A 16,737-nucleotide genomic window follows, 5' to 3' on the forward strand; every position below is an offset into this window, starting at 1 on the left:
AAATATTTAGAATTGAGAGTCGTTAGTGGTTGATACAGTACCTTTAAATGGCTAACTGAAAAGATGGTAACAAATTGCAAGCTTTTAAGACTACGCAGGTCCCTTCATCAGGCATAGACTAAATATTGTATCCACTGGCTAACACGCTACCAATATATATATCTTTCCTGTATAAAATATGAGACACTGCATGCCGGGAAAACCCCACAAGACCTCTATTTTGGAGATCCTTTAACCCAGTCATCGAGCCATCACATTTGCTCATTTTTCCTGCCTTTAACATGTCATGTCTCCTAATGTTATTAACCCACAGCCGGGAGGAAATTAACTGAAATCCTTCTGGCAGCCTCCAGCTTTCAGTCATAGAGGCTCAGCCGCCACAACGTCAGTCACCGCTCATTATATCGTGACTAGCGGTAGTAAGGACGTCCGAGCATATTGATTGACAGCCTTTTCTGTACTGATTCTCTGCATAGACTGAAGTCGTGCTGGTACGCCTCTATGATCTATGGATCAAGTCACTTACGGGGACTAAAAAATATATGTAAAAATAGTTTACAATTAAAATCCCATAAAATAAATGTTTGTAACTAAATTTAAATTAAACATAAAAATGTAAAAATGTTTGGTATCGCAGCAACTAAAAAAAAAAAAGTTTGAATTTTAAAATAAAATAATATTCACCGTGCACAATGAACGCAGAATTTGCTGCCAAAAACAATGGTATAAAAGCAAACAAAAAGCCGTATAAGCCCCAAAATGGCACAAATAAAAATTACATCTCTTGCTGCAAAAAATAAATACTGTAAATAAATTTCCCCAACCAGCTCCAGCAACAACAACAAAAAAAGTTTATAGGTTTAATGTTTATAGGTTCATAGGTTTAATGTTTATAGGTATACATTTTCAAAGCGTTTTTTTAGCAGTAGTAAAACAAAAACAACTATATTAAGTTGATATGACAGTAAAATGCTCCCATCACCACACAATAAAGGTTTTGAAAATTAAACTTTTAACGATGTTTACTCCATTCCACAGACAATTATTTTTTTTTCCAATTTTTCAATATAATATTCGGTAAACTAAAACTTATCCAGCAACTAAAACCCGAGCCATCCATGTATGGTTTAAGCTTCCCGAACTTGATCACCCGACATCCAACTTTTGTATTTTATTTAGAGTAATTTTACAAACAGAAGAAGAAGATTCTTATTTACTAGGTGAAATTCACATTACGACTGATTAATACAGCGGAAGCAGAAACCGTGATCCTCCCACGGTGAATAAACTTGTGCCGTGTGTAATGTGCAAGGTTTGGGGACTTTTGTTAATGATTGACTTAAATTGAGAGCGATTGTAGTTACTCTCTCAGGTCAAGTTACTGTTTTGTTTCACTGCCTCAGGAACATTGATCTGAAGGCACCAGCAATTAATGCAGCAATAAAAAAAAACAGAGTTATGTAATTACCAGAAATGTATGAAACCTATTTTCTTGAAAGAACTCCACAAGGACTTGATGGTTCAACTGTGTTCACAGGAGCATTCAGTTCGTTGCCTTTAATTGTCCTCCGTCTTTCTATTCTCACTATTCAGACGTTGTAAATGACTATTACAATATATATGTACAGGTGAGCTGTGTTCATAGGGTTCATGATGTATATTTAAAGGGGTTTTCTCATGAAGAATACCCATATGGATATACCGGATATGTCCCATTAGAGTAGTTATCCAGCTTCTACAATAATGTAAAAACAGCTGCTGATACAATTGAAAGAAAAATTATATTCACTTGAGTTGGTAGTCCGTGGCCACCAGACCAGACCATGGACACCTTCTCCTACTTGACCGCATCACCACACATCTGATCGGTAGACCCAGCACCAAGGCATGGACACTCGCTGGAGTATTACACAAAGAGGGTGCCAGAGACACCGAGAGGTTGTAGGAGGTTTGCAGAGCTCTGGGCCAATGGCCATGGACAACTAATTCGGCCGTTAGACCACGGAACTGTGAATCTTTCTGAACTCTAATTACCTCTTATTTTTCCTAACCATCATCTGGTGGCATATAGTCCAATATGTTCAATGGCCCAAAATGTCCAACAAATGTCCAATATGTCCAATGGTCTAATATGTCCAATGGTCTAATATGTCCAATGGTCCAATATGTCCAATATGTCCAATGGTCCAATATGTCCAATGGTCCAATTTCTTGTTAATTATTCTAATTTACTGAGAAAATGACTTTTGGGTTTTCATTGGTTCTAAGCAATAATCATTAACATTAACCCCTGGGCATCATAGTACACCAAAGTTGGACTCCCTCTCTTTGATGTGGGCTCCAGAGCTGAGCCCACATCTTTTCCAGCACATGTCAGCTGTTTTGAACAGCTGACATGTGCCTCTAACAGCCGTGGGCGGAATCGCGATCCACCCGCCACTTTTAACTAGTTAAATGCCGCTGAAACTCTGACAGCGGCATTTAACATGCACTTCCGGAAATCCTGCACATCAGCGCCAGTGTCACATGACCACAGGTCGCCGATGAGTTGTCATCACAGCCATAGGTTTCCAGCAGAACTCAATGGTTGTCACTGCAGGATTGCTATGAGCTCCTTGGTGGTTGGCGCTCATAGCAAGTAAACAATTCTGCTACATACAGGCGATCTGATCACCGCCTGTATGTAGCAGAGACGATCGGGGTATTGCAGCTTCTAGTCTCTACATTGCATTAAAATACAATAACGTGTGATCAAAAGATCGCATCTGCAGCAAAATGGTATAATTAAAAGCGTCAGCTCGGCACACAAAAAATAAGCCCTCACACAGCCATTTTGACAAAAAAAAATTAAAAAAGTTATGGCTCTGGGAAGAAGAGAGCAAAAAATGAAAATGCAAAAAACGAAAATACCTCATGAAGGGGTTAACAGAAATAAACACTAGAAATGGATCACTTATGTAATGACTCTATATAATATAGGAGTTTTACTTTTTGTATTGAAGAACTGAAATAAATTAACTTTTTGATGATATTCTAATTTAGTGAGAAGCACCTTATCTATTTTCTATTTATCTATATCTATCTACAGTACAGACCAAAAGTTTGGACACGCCTTCTCATTTAAAGATTTTTCTGTATTTTCATGACTATAAAAATTGTAAATTTACACTGAAGGCATCAAAACTATGAATTAACACATGTGTAATTATATACTTAACAAAAAAGTGTGAAATTATGTCTTATATTCTAGGTTCTTCAAAGTAGCCACCTTTTGCTTTGAAGACTGCTTTGCACACTCTTGGCATTCTCTTGATGAGCTTCAAGAGGTAGTCACCGGAAATGGTCTTCCAACAATCTTGAAGCAGTTTCCAGAGATGCTTAGCACTTGTTGGCCCTTTTGCCTTCACTCTGCGGTCCAGCTCACCCCAAACCATCTCGATTGGGTTCAGATCTGGTGACTGTGGAGGCCAGGTCATCTGGCGTAGCACCCCATCACTCTCCTTCTTGGTCAAATAGCCCTTACACAGCCTGGAGGTGTCCAAACTTTTGGTCTGTACTATATTTATTATCTATCATCTATTATCTATCTTTATATTTATTATCTATCTATTATCTATCTATCATCTAAATTAGAAAACGAAAAGCAGCACAAAATTACAAAATAGGGTGCAAAAAGCCTCCCAAGCATATACCAAACCATTGTAATAGTTCCAAAAAATCAAAGGCAGCACACCAATAATTAGAATTTCATGGGCAATTTATTGGCACATGTGAAACATTTCGGTCCCAAGTGTGGTATTTTATAGCAAACAAATTGTTTAAGCATTTAGTGACGATTACCATGATTAGGTGTTATATCATAATCTTAGGAATAAAATACCAGCAAGATGTGATCATTAATACTGCATAAAAAGTGCTATACTGTGCAATTATACAGACATACAAAGATAGATGTAACCATAGCAATCATAATTGGTGATCAATGACAGCTATACAGTTGATTTTAGCCTCATTCATAATTCAAGACTAGCGCCAACACACGGCGTCCTAATTGTTCTACTGCACATGTCAGGAAATGTTAAAAACCTTAACACAGAATACTAGTGCTTCCGCTCGTGCGCGGTTATACATTAAATCCTCAGGCGCCATGTTCAAACACGCCGGCGCCGGCAAGTAACAATCCCAAAATTCATTGTAAGGATTGGAATATCGAGCACAACTGCCCTTAACATGTTTATACCAAAAATAGTTCTCAAATGGAGATTAAGTTCATCCATGTGCAATATTTCAGAACTTATAGTTCCTAACCGGGGATTTCAGGTTTATGGAAAAGACCCCCAATGGTACTGGGAACACCCCCCATGAGCTGGGACAGGTAACCCATAATACCACAGGGCTGTGGGAGAACTGCCCCCTTGTGAGGGGACAATTCTCAACCACAACCCAATTAGGTGAGTATCCAAATAATACCAGCATGTCACCACCGGAAACATATTACATAGAAAAACTATTTAATTCATGAATTTTAAAGCAAAGCAAAAAATGTTTTATTTGAAATATCTTTCTTTCAAGAAAATTTTCTTCCGAGGAATTTTTTCTTTATACAGGCTCCATCGATAATTGCATCATAGAGTAATACAATGGGTGAAGCAATTATATCAAACAATTATATAAATGGGAAGAGTCACACATCCAGACCGAAGTAAAGAGCCGTCAATTGATCTAAAAAGGAAAAAAAATAATAATAACTAGTTATAAGAAAATAATAATAAAAAATAATAAATAAAGAATACCTAACAATTACACCACAGAGTAATTAAGAAAACTCATTAATACAACAGAGGGCAAACCACAGACTTCTATAATGTAATACCAAGCTTATAATCCACATTCAAACCAAAAAGTTTTTAGTTTTTTAATCCACTTCAACTCTTTAATTTTAATCAGACTCTATCACCCCCTCCCCCCCCCAAGTGGGGGCACTTGATCTATCATTCTAAACTTCAGATCTTTCCCAGCACATTTATGCTCCACAAAGTGTTTTGGCATTGGTAGACCCATCCTCTTCTTTCTGATGGTATATCGATGTTCCTTCATCCTCGTTTTAAACTCACAAGTGGTCTCTCCTATATACAGGAGATTGCACGGGCATTGCAGAAGATAGATAATAAATTCCGAATAACAGGTAAGGTAATGATTAATAAAAAAGATTTCCTTGGTAATTGGAAGCGGAAAGGAGATACCCTTCAGCATATATGAACAATTCACACAATGTAAGCATGGAAAAAAAACAGTCCTAGACTTACCTGTTAAAAAACTCGGTATAGCCATTTTTTGAGGACCTATATCGGATCTATCTATCTATCTATCTATCTATCTATCTATCTATCATCTATCTATCTATCTGTTATCTATCTATTATCTATCTATTATTATTAGGATTCAGGGATAACCCGAGAGTGGACCCTCTGGGTCGTGGCTCTAGAGCCCCTGAGGGCGAGCGGACCAGATGGAACCACCCCCTATACAGGGAGCATTAGGAGCAGGCCCAAGGGGGATGGAGACACAACTGCTAGAGCCAAAGGGGCAACTACAGAGGACCGGAGGTAGAGGGGACTAGTTGGAAGAACTGGGAGGCGAGGCCTGAAGCCTGACCGGTAGGGTTGAGGCACAGGTGAGACAGAGCGGAGACACAGGGAAGATAAGGCAGTGACGCAGGACGAGTGCGGCAGTGGCACTAGGCTGGCACAATAGTGACACGAGGTAGGCACAGCAGAGACTCTGGGGAGGCACGGCTGAGACACTGGGCAGGAACGGCAAAGACACCAGGCAGGCACGGGAGAGGCACTGAACTGGAAAGGGCAGGGACACCAGGCAGGCACGATGGGGACCCAGAGCAGGCACGGGAGAGGCACAGGACTGGAACGGCAGGGACACCAGGCAGACACGACGGGGACCCAAGACAAGCATGGGAGAGGCACAGGACTGGAACGGCAGGGACACCAGGCAGGCATGGGAGAGGCGCAGGACTGGAACGGCAGGGACACCAGGCAGGCACGGCGGGGCAGGACTGGAATGGCAGGAACACCAGGCAGGCATGGGAGAGGCGCAGGACTGGAACGGCAGGGACACCAGGCAGGCACGGCGGGACAGGACTGGAATGGCAGGAACACCAGGTAGGCATGGGAGACTCAGGACAGGCACGGGAGAGCTAGAGGACTGGAACAAAGAGGGACCTGAGGAAGAGAGAATGCAGGCAAGATATGCTAAGCGATACCCTAAGAAGCACAGGCGTCTTACCCAGGAAGACGCCGGGAAGAAATACCTGATGGGTGCCACCATATTGGGGAGGAGCCATCAGGTCGCGACCTCCCAGGAAGCCCAGCGGCAGACGAGACGCAACAGCGCATGCGCGGGGACGCGTCGACACCCGGAAAAGACAGAAGAGGAGCGGCAAGGGACCACGTCGGAAGCGCGCCGAGGGATGGGAGAAGGCAGGTAAGTATCCGCGGATGTGACAATTACACAGGGGAACAATTTGAAAAAAATTTCTATTGAGTTAGGTTTTTGAGCTGATTTATACTAAAATTGGCATGCTGATTCCAAAAATGTAGTCAGTTTTTTTCTAGCACGTCAAGTTTTTCCTACACAACTTACTTGCCAGAGAAGCACAATTGCACTGATATCTGTAATAAGACTTGTTATCTGATTACAATTCGACTCATATAGAGCTACGTGGCAACTTGTAAGAGTAGCCACAACTTTGTCATGCCTATTTCTTATATATTTCATTTTTTGTTCATATTTGTACTATTTAAAAAAAAACAAAAACACTTTTTAGGTACAGTAGTTTACATAGTTTTGAGAAGACAAAAATCCTATAGTTCAAAAACTTGACGTGATAGAGAAAAATTGAGATCATTTCTGGATTCAGCATCCAAAAATTAATTAAGAACAGTTGTCTGACCTAACTCTTAAAAAATTGTGTTCCCCACTATCTATTATCTATCTATCTAAATCTATTATCTATCTATCTATCATCTATCTATCCATCTAATCTATTATCTATCTATTATCTATCTATAGATCTATCTATTATCTATCTAATCTATCTATTATCTATCTATATTTTTATTATCTATGTGATATTTCAGTTTTTCTTTTTTATTAAATTTGCAAAAATTACTACATTTCTGTTTTTTTTTCAGTGAAGATGGGGTGCAGAGTGTACATTAATGAGAAAAAAAATGAACTTTTTTGAATTTACCAAATGACTGCAATGAAACAAAGAGTGAAAAATTTAAAGGGGTCTGAATACTTTCCGTACCCACTGTATACAGTATCTATTTATTATCTATCTCTAATCTATCTATCGTCTATCTATTATCTATCTATCTATAATCTCTATCTATCTAATCTATTGTAGCACCCCAGGTAACCGGTTGCTACAGTGATGTTGCCTTTCCTTCGGGGAGGGTAATATCATGCTTGGAGGCAATGGAGTTCTCTTTACCAGGTAAGGCACTCACACACAACACATTCCAAATCCAGGCCAGGAGAGGGAGCTCAGGACCCGGATTCAGGGGAGCTTCCCTAAGCTATATGTAGCCTGACCTGGAGGAGGAGCTAGTCAGTCAGAGTTAGTCTGCAGGAGGGAGAGATAGAGGAAGGACATCTGGAACAGACAGAGAGGCCTAGCAGCCACGAGGGAGCTGCAGCCTCAGGAAAGAGAGAGAACCTGAAGGGTTGTTGTATGTGGTGGAGCTACAGAGGGAAGGAGAAAAGGAGAGAGAAAGGACTCAGAGGGGAACTGCGATTGGATACCCTCAGAGCTAGAGCGCAGCAGCCAGGTACCAGGAGCCCGAAGCTTTTGTGGGACTCTAAGACACAGAGCATAACCGGAGGGCCGAGAACTGTATGTAATTGGCCCACACCACACCTGATATGCAGCAGCACCTGAAGAGCCCGGGGCATGATAGAGTCCCTGTAAAATGGCTCAAGCTGCCCATCATGCAGGTACCTGTCCCAGGGCAGGGGGAAAGAACAAGGACCTTGTTAGAAAGCTTCAGGCAGCAGGGACCTCACAAAACAGCGCAAGGAGGAAAGGCTCACAAACCTCAAATGGGAAGGATATTCTCCCATTGCCTCTGAGCCGACTGGACCACAGGACGCCTGTACATGGTACCCTGGACTGTGGACTAGTACCATCAGTAAACCAGGTAAAGAATTTACAACTCTGTGTCCTTTACTCATTTACTGGCATACACCATCATCGCCACACACGTTGGGAGCCCTGGAGACCCCGCGGGACCCCGCTTCACCTGTAGGAAGCATCACCATCTGGCCACCATACCATCACCCCAGAGGACCCCTTAAAGCGGCGTCGGTCCCCACTGATCAAACACCACAGGTGGCGTCACAACAGACTTTATCACAAAACCCCTTAAAAGACCTTACCCTTTAATTGGGCGCCGAGGGCCACGGACAGGGTCGCAGCCACCGTGACATCCCCTTTAAGACCGGACCCAATACCGAGTACCCCACGGCCCAGGCGGGTGACTGAACATCATCAATCCATTATCTATCTATTATCTATCATCATCTATCTATTATCTATCTATTTATTATTTATCTATTATCTATCTACCCATCTATTATCTTTCTACTATCTATCTATCATCTATCTATCTATTATCTATCTATCTATTATCTATCTATCTTTCTATCTTCTATCTATTATCTATCTATCTATCTATCTATCTATCTTCTATCTATTATCTATCTATCTATCTATCTTCTATCTATTATCTATCTATCTATCTTCTATCTATCTATTATCTATCTATTTAGCTATCTATTGTATATATGTGTGTATATATATATATATATATATATATATATATATATATATACAACCCCTGGCAAAAATTATGGAATCACCGGCCTTGGAGGATGTTCATTCAGTTGTTTAATTTTATAGAAAAAAAGCAGATCACAGACATGGCACAAAACTAAAGTAATTTCAAATGGCAACTTTCTGGCTTTAACCCCTTAAGCCCCGAGGGTGGTTTGCACGTTAATGACCAGGCCAATTTTTACAATTCTGACCACTGTCCCTTTATGAGGTTGTAACTCTGGAACGCTTCAACGGATCTTGGCGATTCTGACATTGTTTTCTCGTGACATATTGTACTTCATTTTAGTGGTAACATTAATTCGATATAACTTGCGTTTATTTGTGAAAAAAACGGAAATTTGGCGAAAAATTTAGAAAATTTCGCAATTTTCCAACTTTAAATTTTTATGCCCTTAAATCACAGAGATATGTCACGCAAAATATTTAATAAGTAACATTTTCCACATGTCTACTTTACATCAGCACAATTTTGGAACCAAAATTTTATTTTGTTAGGGAGTTATAAGGGTTAAAAGTTGACCAGCAATTTCTCATTTTTACAACACCATTTTTTTTTAGGGACCACATCTCATTTGAAGTCATTTTGAGGGGTCTATATGATAGAAAATACCCAAGTGTGACACCATTCTAAAAACTGCACCCCTCAAGGTGCTCAAAACCACATTCAAGAAGTTTATTAACCCTTCAGGGGTTTCACAGGAATTTTTGGAATGTTTAAATAAAAATGAATATTTAACTTTTTTTTCACACAAAATTTATTTCAGCTCCAATTTGTTTTATTTTACCAAGGGTAACAGGATAAAATGGATGCCAAACGTTGTTGTACAATCTGTACTGAGTACGCTGATACCCCATATGTGGGGGTAAACCACTGTTTGGGCGCATGGCAGAGCTCGGAAGGAAAGGAGCGCCATTTGACTTTTCAATGCAAAATTGACAGGAATTGAGATGGGACGCCATGTTGCGTTTGGAGAGCCCCTCATGTGCCTAAACATTGAAACCCCCCACAAGTGACACCATTTTGGAAAGTAGACACCCTAAGGAACTTATCTAGATGTGTGGTGACCACTTTGACCCACCAATTGCTTCACAGAAGTTTATAATGCAGAGCCGTAAAAATAAAAAATCATATTTTTTCACAAAAATGATCTTTTCGCCCCCAATTTTTTATTTTCCCAAGAGTAAGAGAAGAAATTGGACCTCAAAAATTGTTGTCCAATTTGTCCTGAGTACGCTGATACCCCATATATGGGTGTAAACCATTGTTTGGGTGTATGGCAGAGCTCGGAAGGGAAGGAGCGCCATTTTACTTTTCAATGCAAAATTGACTGGAATTGAGATGGGATGCCATGTTGCGTTTGGAGAGCCCCTGATGTGCCTAAACATTGAAACCCCCACAAGTGACACCATTTTGGAAAGTAGACCCCTTAAGGAACTTATCTAGAGGTGTGGTGAGCACTTTGACCCAACAAGTGCTTCACAGAAGTTTATAATGCAGAGCCGTAAAAATAAAAAATCATATTTTTTCACAAAAATGATCTTTTCGCCACCAATTTTTTATTTTCCCAAGGGTAAGAGAAGAAATTAGACCACAAAAGTTGTTGTGCAATTTGTCCTGAGTGCCACGATACCCCATATGTGGGGGTAAACCACTGTTTGGGCGCATGGCAGAGCTCGGAAGAAAAGGAGCGCCATTTGACTTTTCAATGCAAAATTGACTGGAATTGAGATGGGACGCCATGTTGCGTTTGGAGAGCCCCTGATGTGCCTAAACATTGGAACCCCTCACAAGTGACACCATTTTGAAAAGTAGACCCCTTAAGGAACTTATCTAGATGTGTGGTGAGCACTTTGACCCAACAAGTGCTTCACAGAAGTTTATAATGCAGAGCCGTAAAAATAAAAAATCTTATTTTTTCACAAAAATGATCTTTTCGCCACCAATTTTTTATTTTCCCAAGGGTAAGAGAAGAAATTAGACCACAAAAGTTGTTGTGCAATTTGTCCTGAGTGCGATGATACCCCATATGTGGGGGTAAACCACTTTTTGGGCGCATAGCAGAGCTCGGAAGGGAAGGAGCGCCATTTGACTTTTCAATGCAAAATTGACTGGAATTAAGATGGGACGCCATGTTGGTTTGGAGAGCCCCTGATGTGCCTAAACATTAAAACCCCCCACAAGTGACACCATTTTGGAAACTAGACCCCCTAAGGAACTTATCTAGATGTGTTTTGAGAGCTTTGAACCCCCAAGTGTTTCACTACAGTTTATATCGCAGAGCCGTTAAAATATATATTTTTTTTTCTCAAAAATTATTTTTTAGCCCCCAGTTTTGTATTTTCACAAGGGTAACAGAATAAATTGGACCCCAAAAGTTGTTGTCCAATTTGTCCTGAGTACGCTGATACCCAATATGTGGGGGGGGAACCACTGTTTGGGCGCATGGCAGAGCTCGGAAGGGAAGGAGCGCCATTTGGAATGCAGACTTAGATGGATTGGTCTGCAGAATCACGTTGCATTTGCAGAGCCCCTGATGTACCCAAACAGTACAAACCCCCCACAAGTGACCCCATATTAGAAACTAGACCTCCCAAGGAACTTATCCAGATGTGTTGTGAGAACTTTGAACCCCTAAATGTTTCACTACAGTTTATAACGCAGAGCCGTGAAAATAAAAATTCTTTTTTTTTTCACAAAAATGATTTTTTAGCCCCCAGCTTTGTATTTTTACAAGGGTAACAGAATAAATTGGACCCCAAAAGTTGTTGTCCAATTTGTCCTGAGTACGCTGATACCCCATATGTGGGGGGGAACCACTGTTTGGGCGCATGGCAGAGCTCGGAAGGGAAGGAGCGCCATTTGGAATGCAGACTTTAATGGATTGGTCTGCAGGCGTCACGTTGCATTTGCAGAGCCCCTGATGTACCCAAACGGTACAAACCCCCCACAAGTGACCTCATATTGGAAACTAGACCTCCCATGGAACTTATCTAGATGTGTTGTGAAAACTTTGAACCCCCAAGTGTTTCACTACAGTGTACAACGCAGAGCCGTGAAAATAAAGAATCCTTTTTTTTTCCCACAAAAATGATTTTTAGCCCCCCAAATTTTTATTTTCCCAAGGATAACAAGAGAACTTGGACCCAAAAAGTTGTTGTCCAATTTGTCTCGAGTACGATGATACCCCATATGTTGGGGTAAACCCCTGTTTGGGCGCACGGGAGAGCTCGGAAGTGAAGGAGCACTGTTTTACTTTTTCAACGCAGAATTGGCTGGAATTGAGAGCGGACGCCATGTCGCGTTTGGAGAGCCCCTGATGTGCCTAAACAGTGGAAACCCCCCAATTATAAATGAAACCCTAATCCAAACGCACCCCTAACCCTAATCACACACCTAACCCTGACACACCCCTAATTCTAATCCCAACCCTAATTCCAACCGTAAATGTAATCCAAGCCCTAACCCTAGCCCTAACCCTAGCCCTAACCCTAACCCTAGCCCTAACCCTAATGGGAAAATGGAAATAAATTCATTTTTTTAAATTTTATTATTTTTCCCTAAGGCTAGGTTCACATTGCGTTAGGGAAATCCGTTTAGCGCTAGCGGATTGCGCTAACGCAATGTCTTTTTAGGTGTCGTGTTTAGTGGTCGCGTTAACGTCCCCGCTCTGGAAGATCGGGGATCGGACCTCGGGTGCGCCGCAGACGCTGCAAGCAGCGTCCGAGGCGCGCCACAAAAGAACGGCACCTTGCTAGCGCGAGCCGAAAATGGCACGCTCTAGCGATGCGCTACACCCGAAAATCACATTGCTGTCAATGGGTGTGCTAACGGACCCGTTGCACGGCGTTAATTGTGACATTTTCGCCGTGCAACGCTGTCCGTTAGCGTTAACCCATTAACGCAATGTGAACCTAGCCAAACTAAGGGGGTGATGAAGGGGGGTTTGATTTACTTTTATAGCGTTTTTTATATCGGATTTTTATGATTGGCAGCCGTCACACACTAAAAGACGCTTTTTATAGCAAAAAAGTTTTTGCTTCTCCACATTTTGAGACCTATAATTTTTCCATATTTTGGTCCACAGAGTCATGTGAGGTCTTGTTTTTTGCGGGACGAGTTGACGTTTTTATTGGTTACATTTTCGGACACGTGACAGTTTTTGATCGCTTTTTATTCCGATTTTTTGTGAGGCAGAATGACCAAAAACCAGCTATTCATGAATTTCTTTTGGGGGAGGCGTTTATACCGTTCTGCGTTTGGTAAGATTGATGAAGCAGTTTTATTCTTCGGGTCAGTACGATTACAGCGATACCTCATTTATATCATTTTTTTATGTTTTGGCGCTTTTATACGATAAAAGCTATTTTATAGAAAAAATAATTATTTTGGCATCGCTTTATTCTGAGGACTATAACTTTTTTATTTTTTTAGTTATGATGCTATATGGTGGCTCGTTTTTTGCGGGACAAGATGGCGTTTTCAGAGGTACCATGGTTATTTATATCCGTCTTTTTGATTGCGTGTTATTCCACTTTTTGTTCAGCGTTATGATAATAAAGCGTTGTTTTTTGGCTCGTTTTTTTTTTTTTCCTTACGGTGTTCACTGAAGGGGTTAACTAGTGGGCCAGTTTTATAGGTCGGGTCGTTACGGACGCGGCGATACTAAACATGTGCACTTTTATTGTTTTTTTGTTTTTTTTTAGATAAAGAAATGTATTTATGGGAATAATATTTTTTTTTTTCTTCTTTATTTAGGAATTTTTTTTTTTTTTTTTACACGTGTGGAAATTTTGTGTGTGGGGGGACATCACAGATCACCGATCTGACAGTGTGCACAGCACTCTGTCAGATCGGTGATCTGACATACAGCCGGGCAGGATTAGAGCTGCAGCTGCAGCCTGATCCTGACCCGGAAGTGCTCCCTGCAGGACCCGGATGCAGCCCCGCAGCCATTTTGGATCCGGAGACTGCAGGGAGAAGACGCTCGGTACACGGTGAGTACATCACTGTGTACCGATCGTCTCAGGGAAGCCCGCAGGGAGCCCCCTCCCTGCGCGATGCTTCCCTGCACTGCCGGCACACCGCGATTATCTTTGATCGCGGTGTGCCGGGGGTTAATGTGCCGGGAGCGGTCCGTGACCGCTCCTGGCACATAGTGCCGGATGTCAGCTGCGATAGGCAGCTGACACCCGGCCGAAGATCGGCCGCGCTCCCCCCGTGAGCGCGGCCGATCGCATATGACGTACTATCCCGTCACTGGGAATTAAGTCCCAGGTCACCTGGACGGGATAGTACGTCATATGGGAGTAAGGGGTTAAGAAACACTAAAAGAAATCAAGAACAAAAATTGCTGTAGTCAGTAATGGTTACTTTTTTAAAACAAGCATAGGGGAAAAATTATGGACTCACTCAATTATGTGGGAAAAAAATATGGAGTCATGAAAAACAAACAAACAAAAAAAACACTCCAACACATCACTAGTATTTTGTTGCACCACCTCTGGCTTTTATTACAGCTTGCAGTCTCTGAGGCCTGGACTTAATGAGGGTCACACAGGACTCTTCATCAATCTGGCTCCATCTTTCTCTGATTGCTGTGGCCAGATCAGCTTTGCAGGTCGGATTCTTGTCATCGACCATTTTCTTCAACTTCCTCCAAAGATTTTCAATTGGATTGAGATCCGGACTATTTGCAGCCATGACATTGACCTTATGTGTCTTTTTTCAAGGAATGTTTGCACAGTTTTTGCTCTATGGCAGGATGCATTATCATCTTCAAAAATGATTTCATCATCCCCAAACATCCTTTCAATTGATGCGATAAGAAAAGTGTCCACAATATCAACATAAACTTGTGCATTTATTGAAGATGTGATGGCAGCCATCTCCCCAGTGCCTTTACCTGACATGCAGCCCCATATCATCAATGACTGTGGAAATTTGCATGTTCTCTTCAGGCAGTCATCTTTATAAATCTCATTGGAACGGCACCAAACAAAAGTTCCAGCATCATCACTGTTACGCTCACGCCCTGACTGGTGGGCGTGAGCTCGGGGGTTTTGTGGCCCCACTGTGCCACAAACCAGACTACCCTGGAAGGGGCGTGACTATGACAGCTGCCTGGGTTTTCACTGGAGCCTCTGATGGTGAGGTCAGGCTTGAGCAGCAGGCAGCTGCCAGGTGCTACTCCAGGGTGGTGTCTGGCTGTGGCTGCTGATCCCACTTGGGAGACAGGAACACCAGGATTGGTGCGGGCATTAGGCAGGACTGGCAGAAGAGCACGGCTGGAACACAGACGAGTAGGCTGGCACGGCTGAGACAGGGCTGGCAGAGAACACAGGGCTGGCAGAGACACGGCAGGAAACAGGACTGGCTAGGACGGCAGGAACACAGGACTGGAAGGCAGGGCAGGAACGGCAGGACTGGCAGGAACACAGGATTGGGAGGCACAGCAGAGAACACAGGACTGGTTGATGTGGTATATGAAGAAACAGGTAAGGGCCTGTTCACACTGGACGTGCAGGTACAGATATGTAGTTTGGAACACAGGGCTGGCAGAGACACGGCAGAGAACACAGGGCTTGCTAGGACGGCAGGAGACACAGGACTGACTTAGGACGGCAGGAGACAGGACTGGCTAGGACGGCAGGAAACACAGGACTAGCTGATGAGATATTAGAATCAGGCTGCACTCAGATGACACCCGAGTGCAGTCCAATTGTGAGTGAGATGAAGGAACAGGTAGGGATATATAGTTTGGAGGAACAGGTAGGGACCTGTTCACACAGGAGAGGAGTGAAAGACTGCAGATAGGAATGGAAAAGCAGCAAGCGGTAGCGTAGCAACAAAAGCTGAGCAGAGCCACAAAGAATGTGGAGAGAAGCTGCAGCAAGAGATACTGCAGAAGCTAAGCAAAGTGGAACCGCAAGGATTGCAGAGAGGAACTGCAGCAAGAGGTTTCTGCAGCAACGGGAGCGGAACAGAGTAAGACGGAGCAGAACCGCAGAAGTGCGGAGCAGCGGTAAAGCCACCAAGATGCAGAGCAGGCAGAGCCGCAAGAGTGCGGAGTGTTAGCAGACTGAGAACACAAGGAAAGACACAGCAGGGAAGGAAGCCACCGACAAGGAGACCAAGCTAAGACTAAGTACAGACAAGGCAATGGAACAAGACACAAGGACAAAGACACAGGGACAAAGACACAGGGACCAGGATATTCTGCCTCCTGGAGGGCAGACAAAGATCAAGGCAAAAGCACAGAGAAAAGCCTCCAGAGAGGGAGTAACATAGAGCTAGACCTGGCAAACTCAGAAGCAAAACACTAACTGAGCAAACACATTGCACAGGCCCAGACCACAGGGTGGAGCTGCCCTATATACAGGAGACCTCTTGGCAATTGGCCAGAAGCACCTTAGGGAGGTGCACACAGTCTCAATAAGAATCCGGAGTGGCTGGCGCCGCCCCCCTATGCACACGGCCAGGAAGTGTACACAGAGCAGGCCGCCATGAAGCACATGGCATGGAACCAGCAGCAGACAGATCTCACAGCATGGCACTGGGTGAGTGAGTAGATGTAGCAGGCAGGTGGGGAATGGAAGGCCATGCAGTGATGCCAACAGGGTTGTTACAATCACCTTGCCCAATGCAGATTTGTGATTCATCACTGAATATGACTTTCATCCACAGTCCACGATTGCTTTTCCTTAGGCCATTGTAACCTTGGTTTTTTTTCCTGTTTAGGTGTTAATGATGGCTTTCGTTTAGCTTTTCTGTTTGTAAATCCCATTTCCTTTAGGCGGTTTCTTACAGTTCGGTCACAGAC

The sequence above is a fragment of the Ranitomeya imitator genome, chromosome 6 (genome assembly GCF_032444005.1).
Source record: "Ranitomeya imitator isolate aRanImi1 chromosome 6, aRanImi1.pri, whole genome shotgun sequence".
NCBI lineage: Eukaryota > Metazoa > Chordata > Amphibia > Anura > Dendrobatidae > Ranitomeya > Ranitomeya imitator.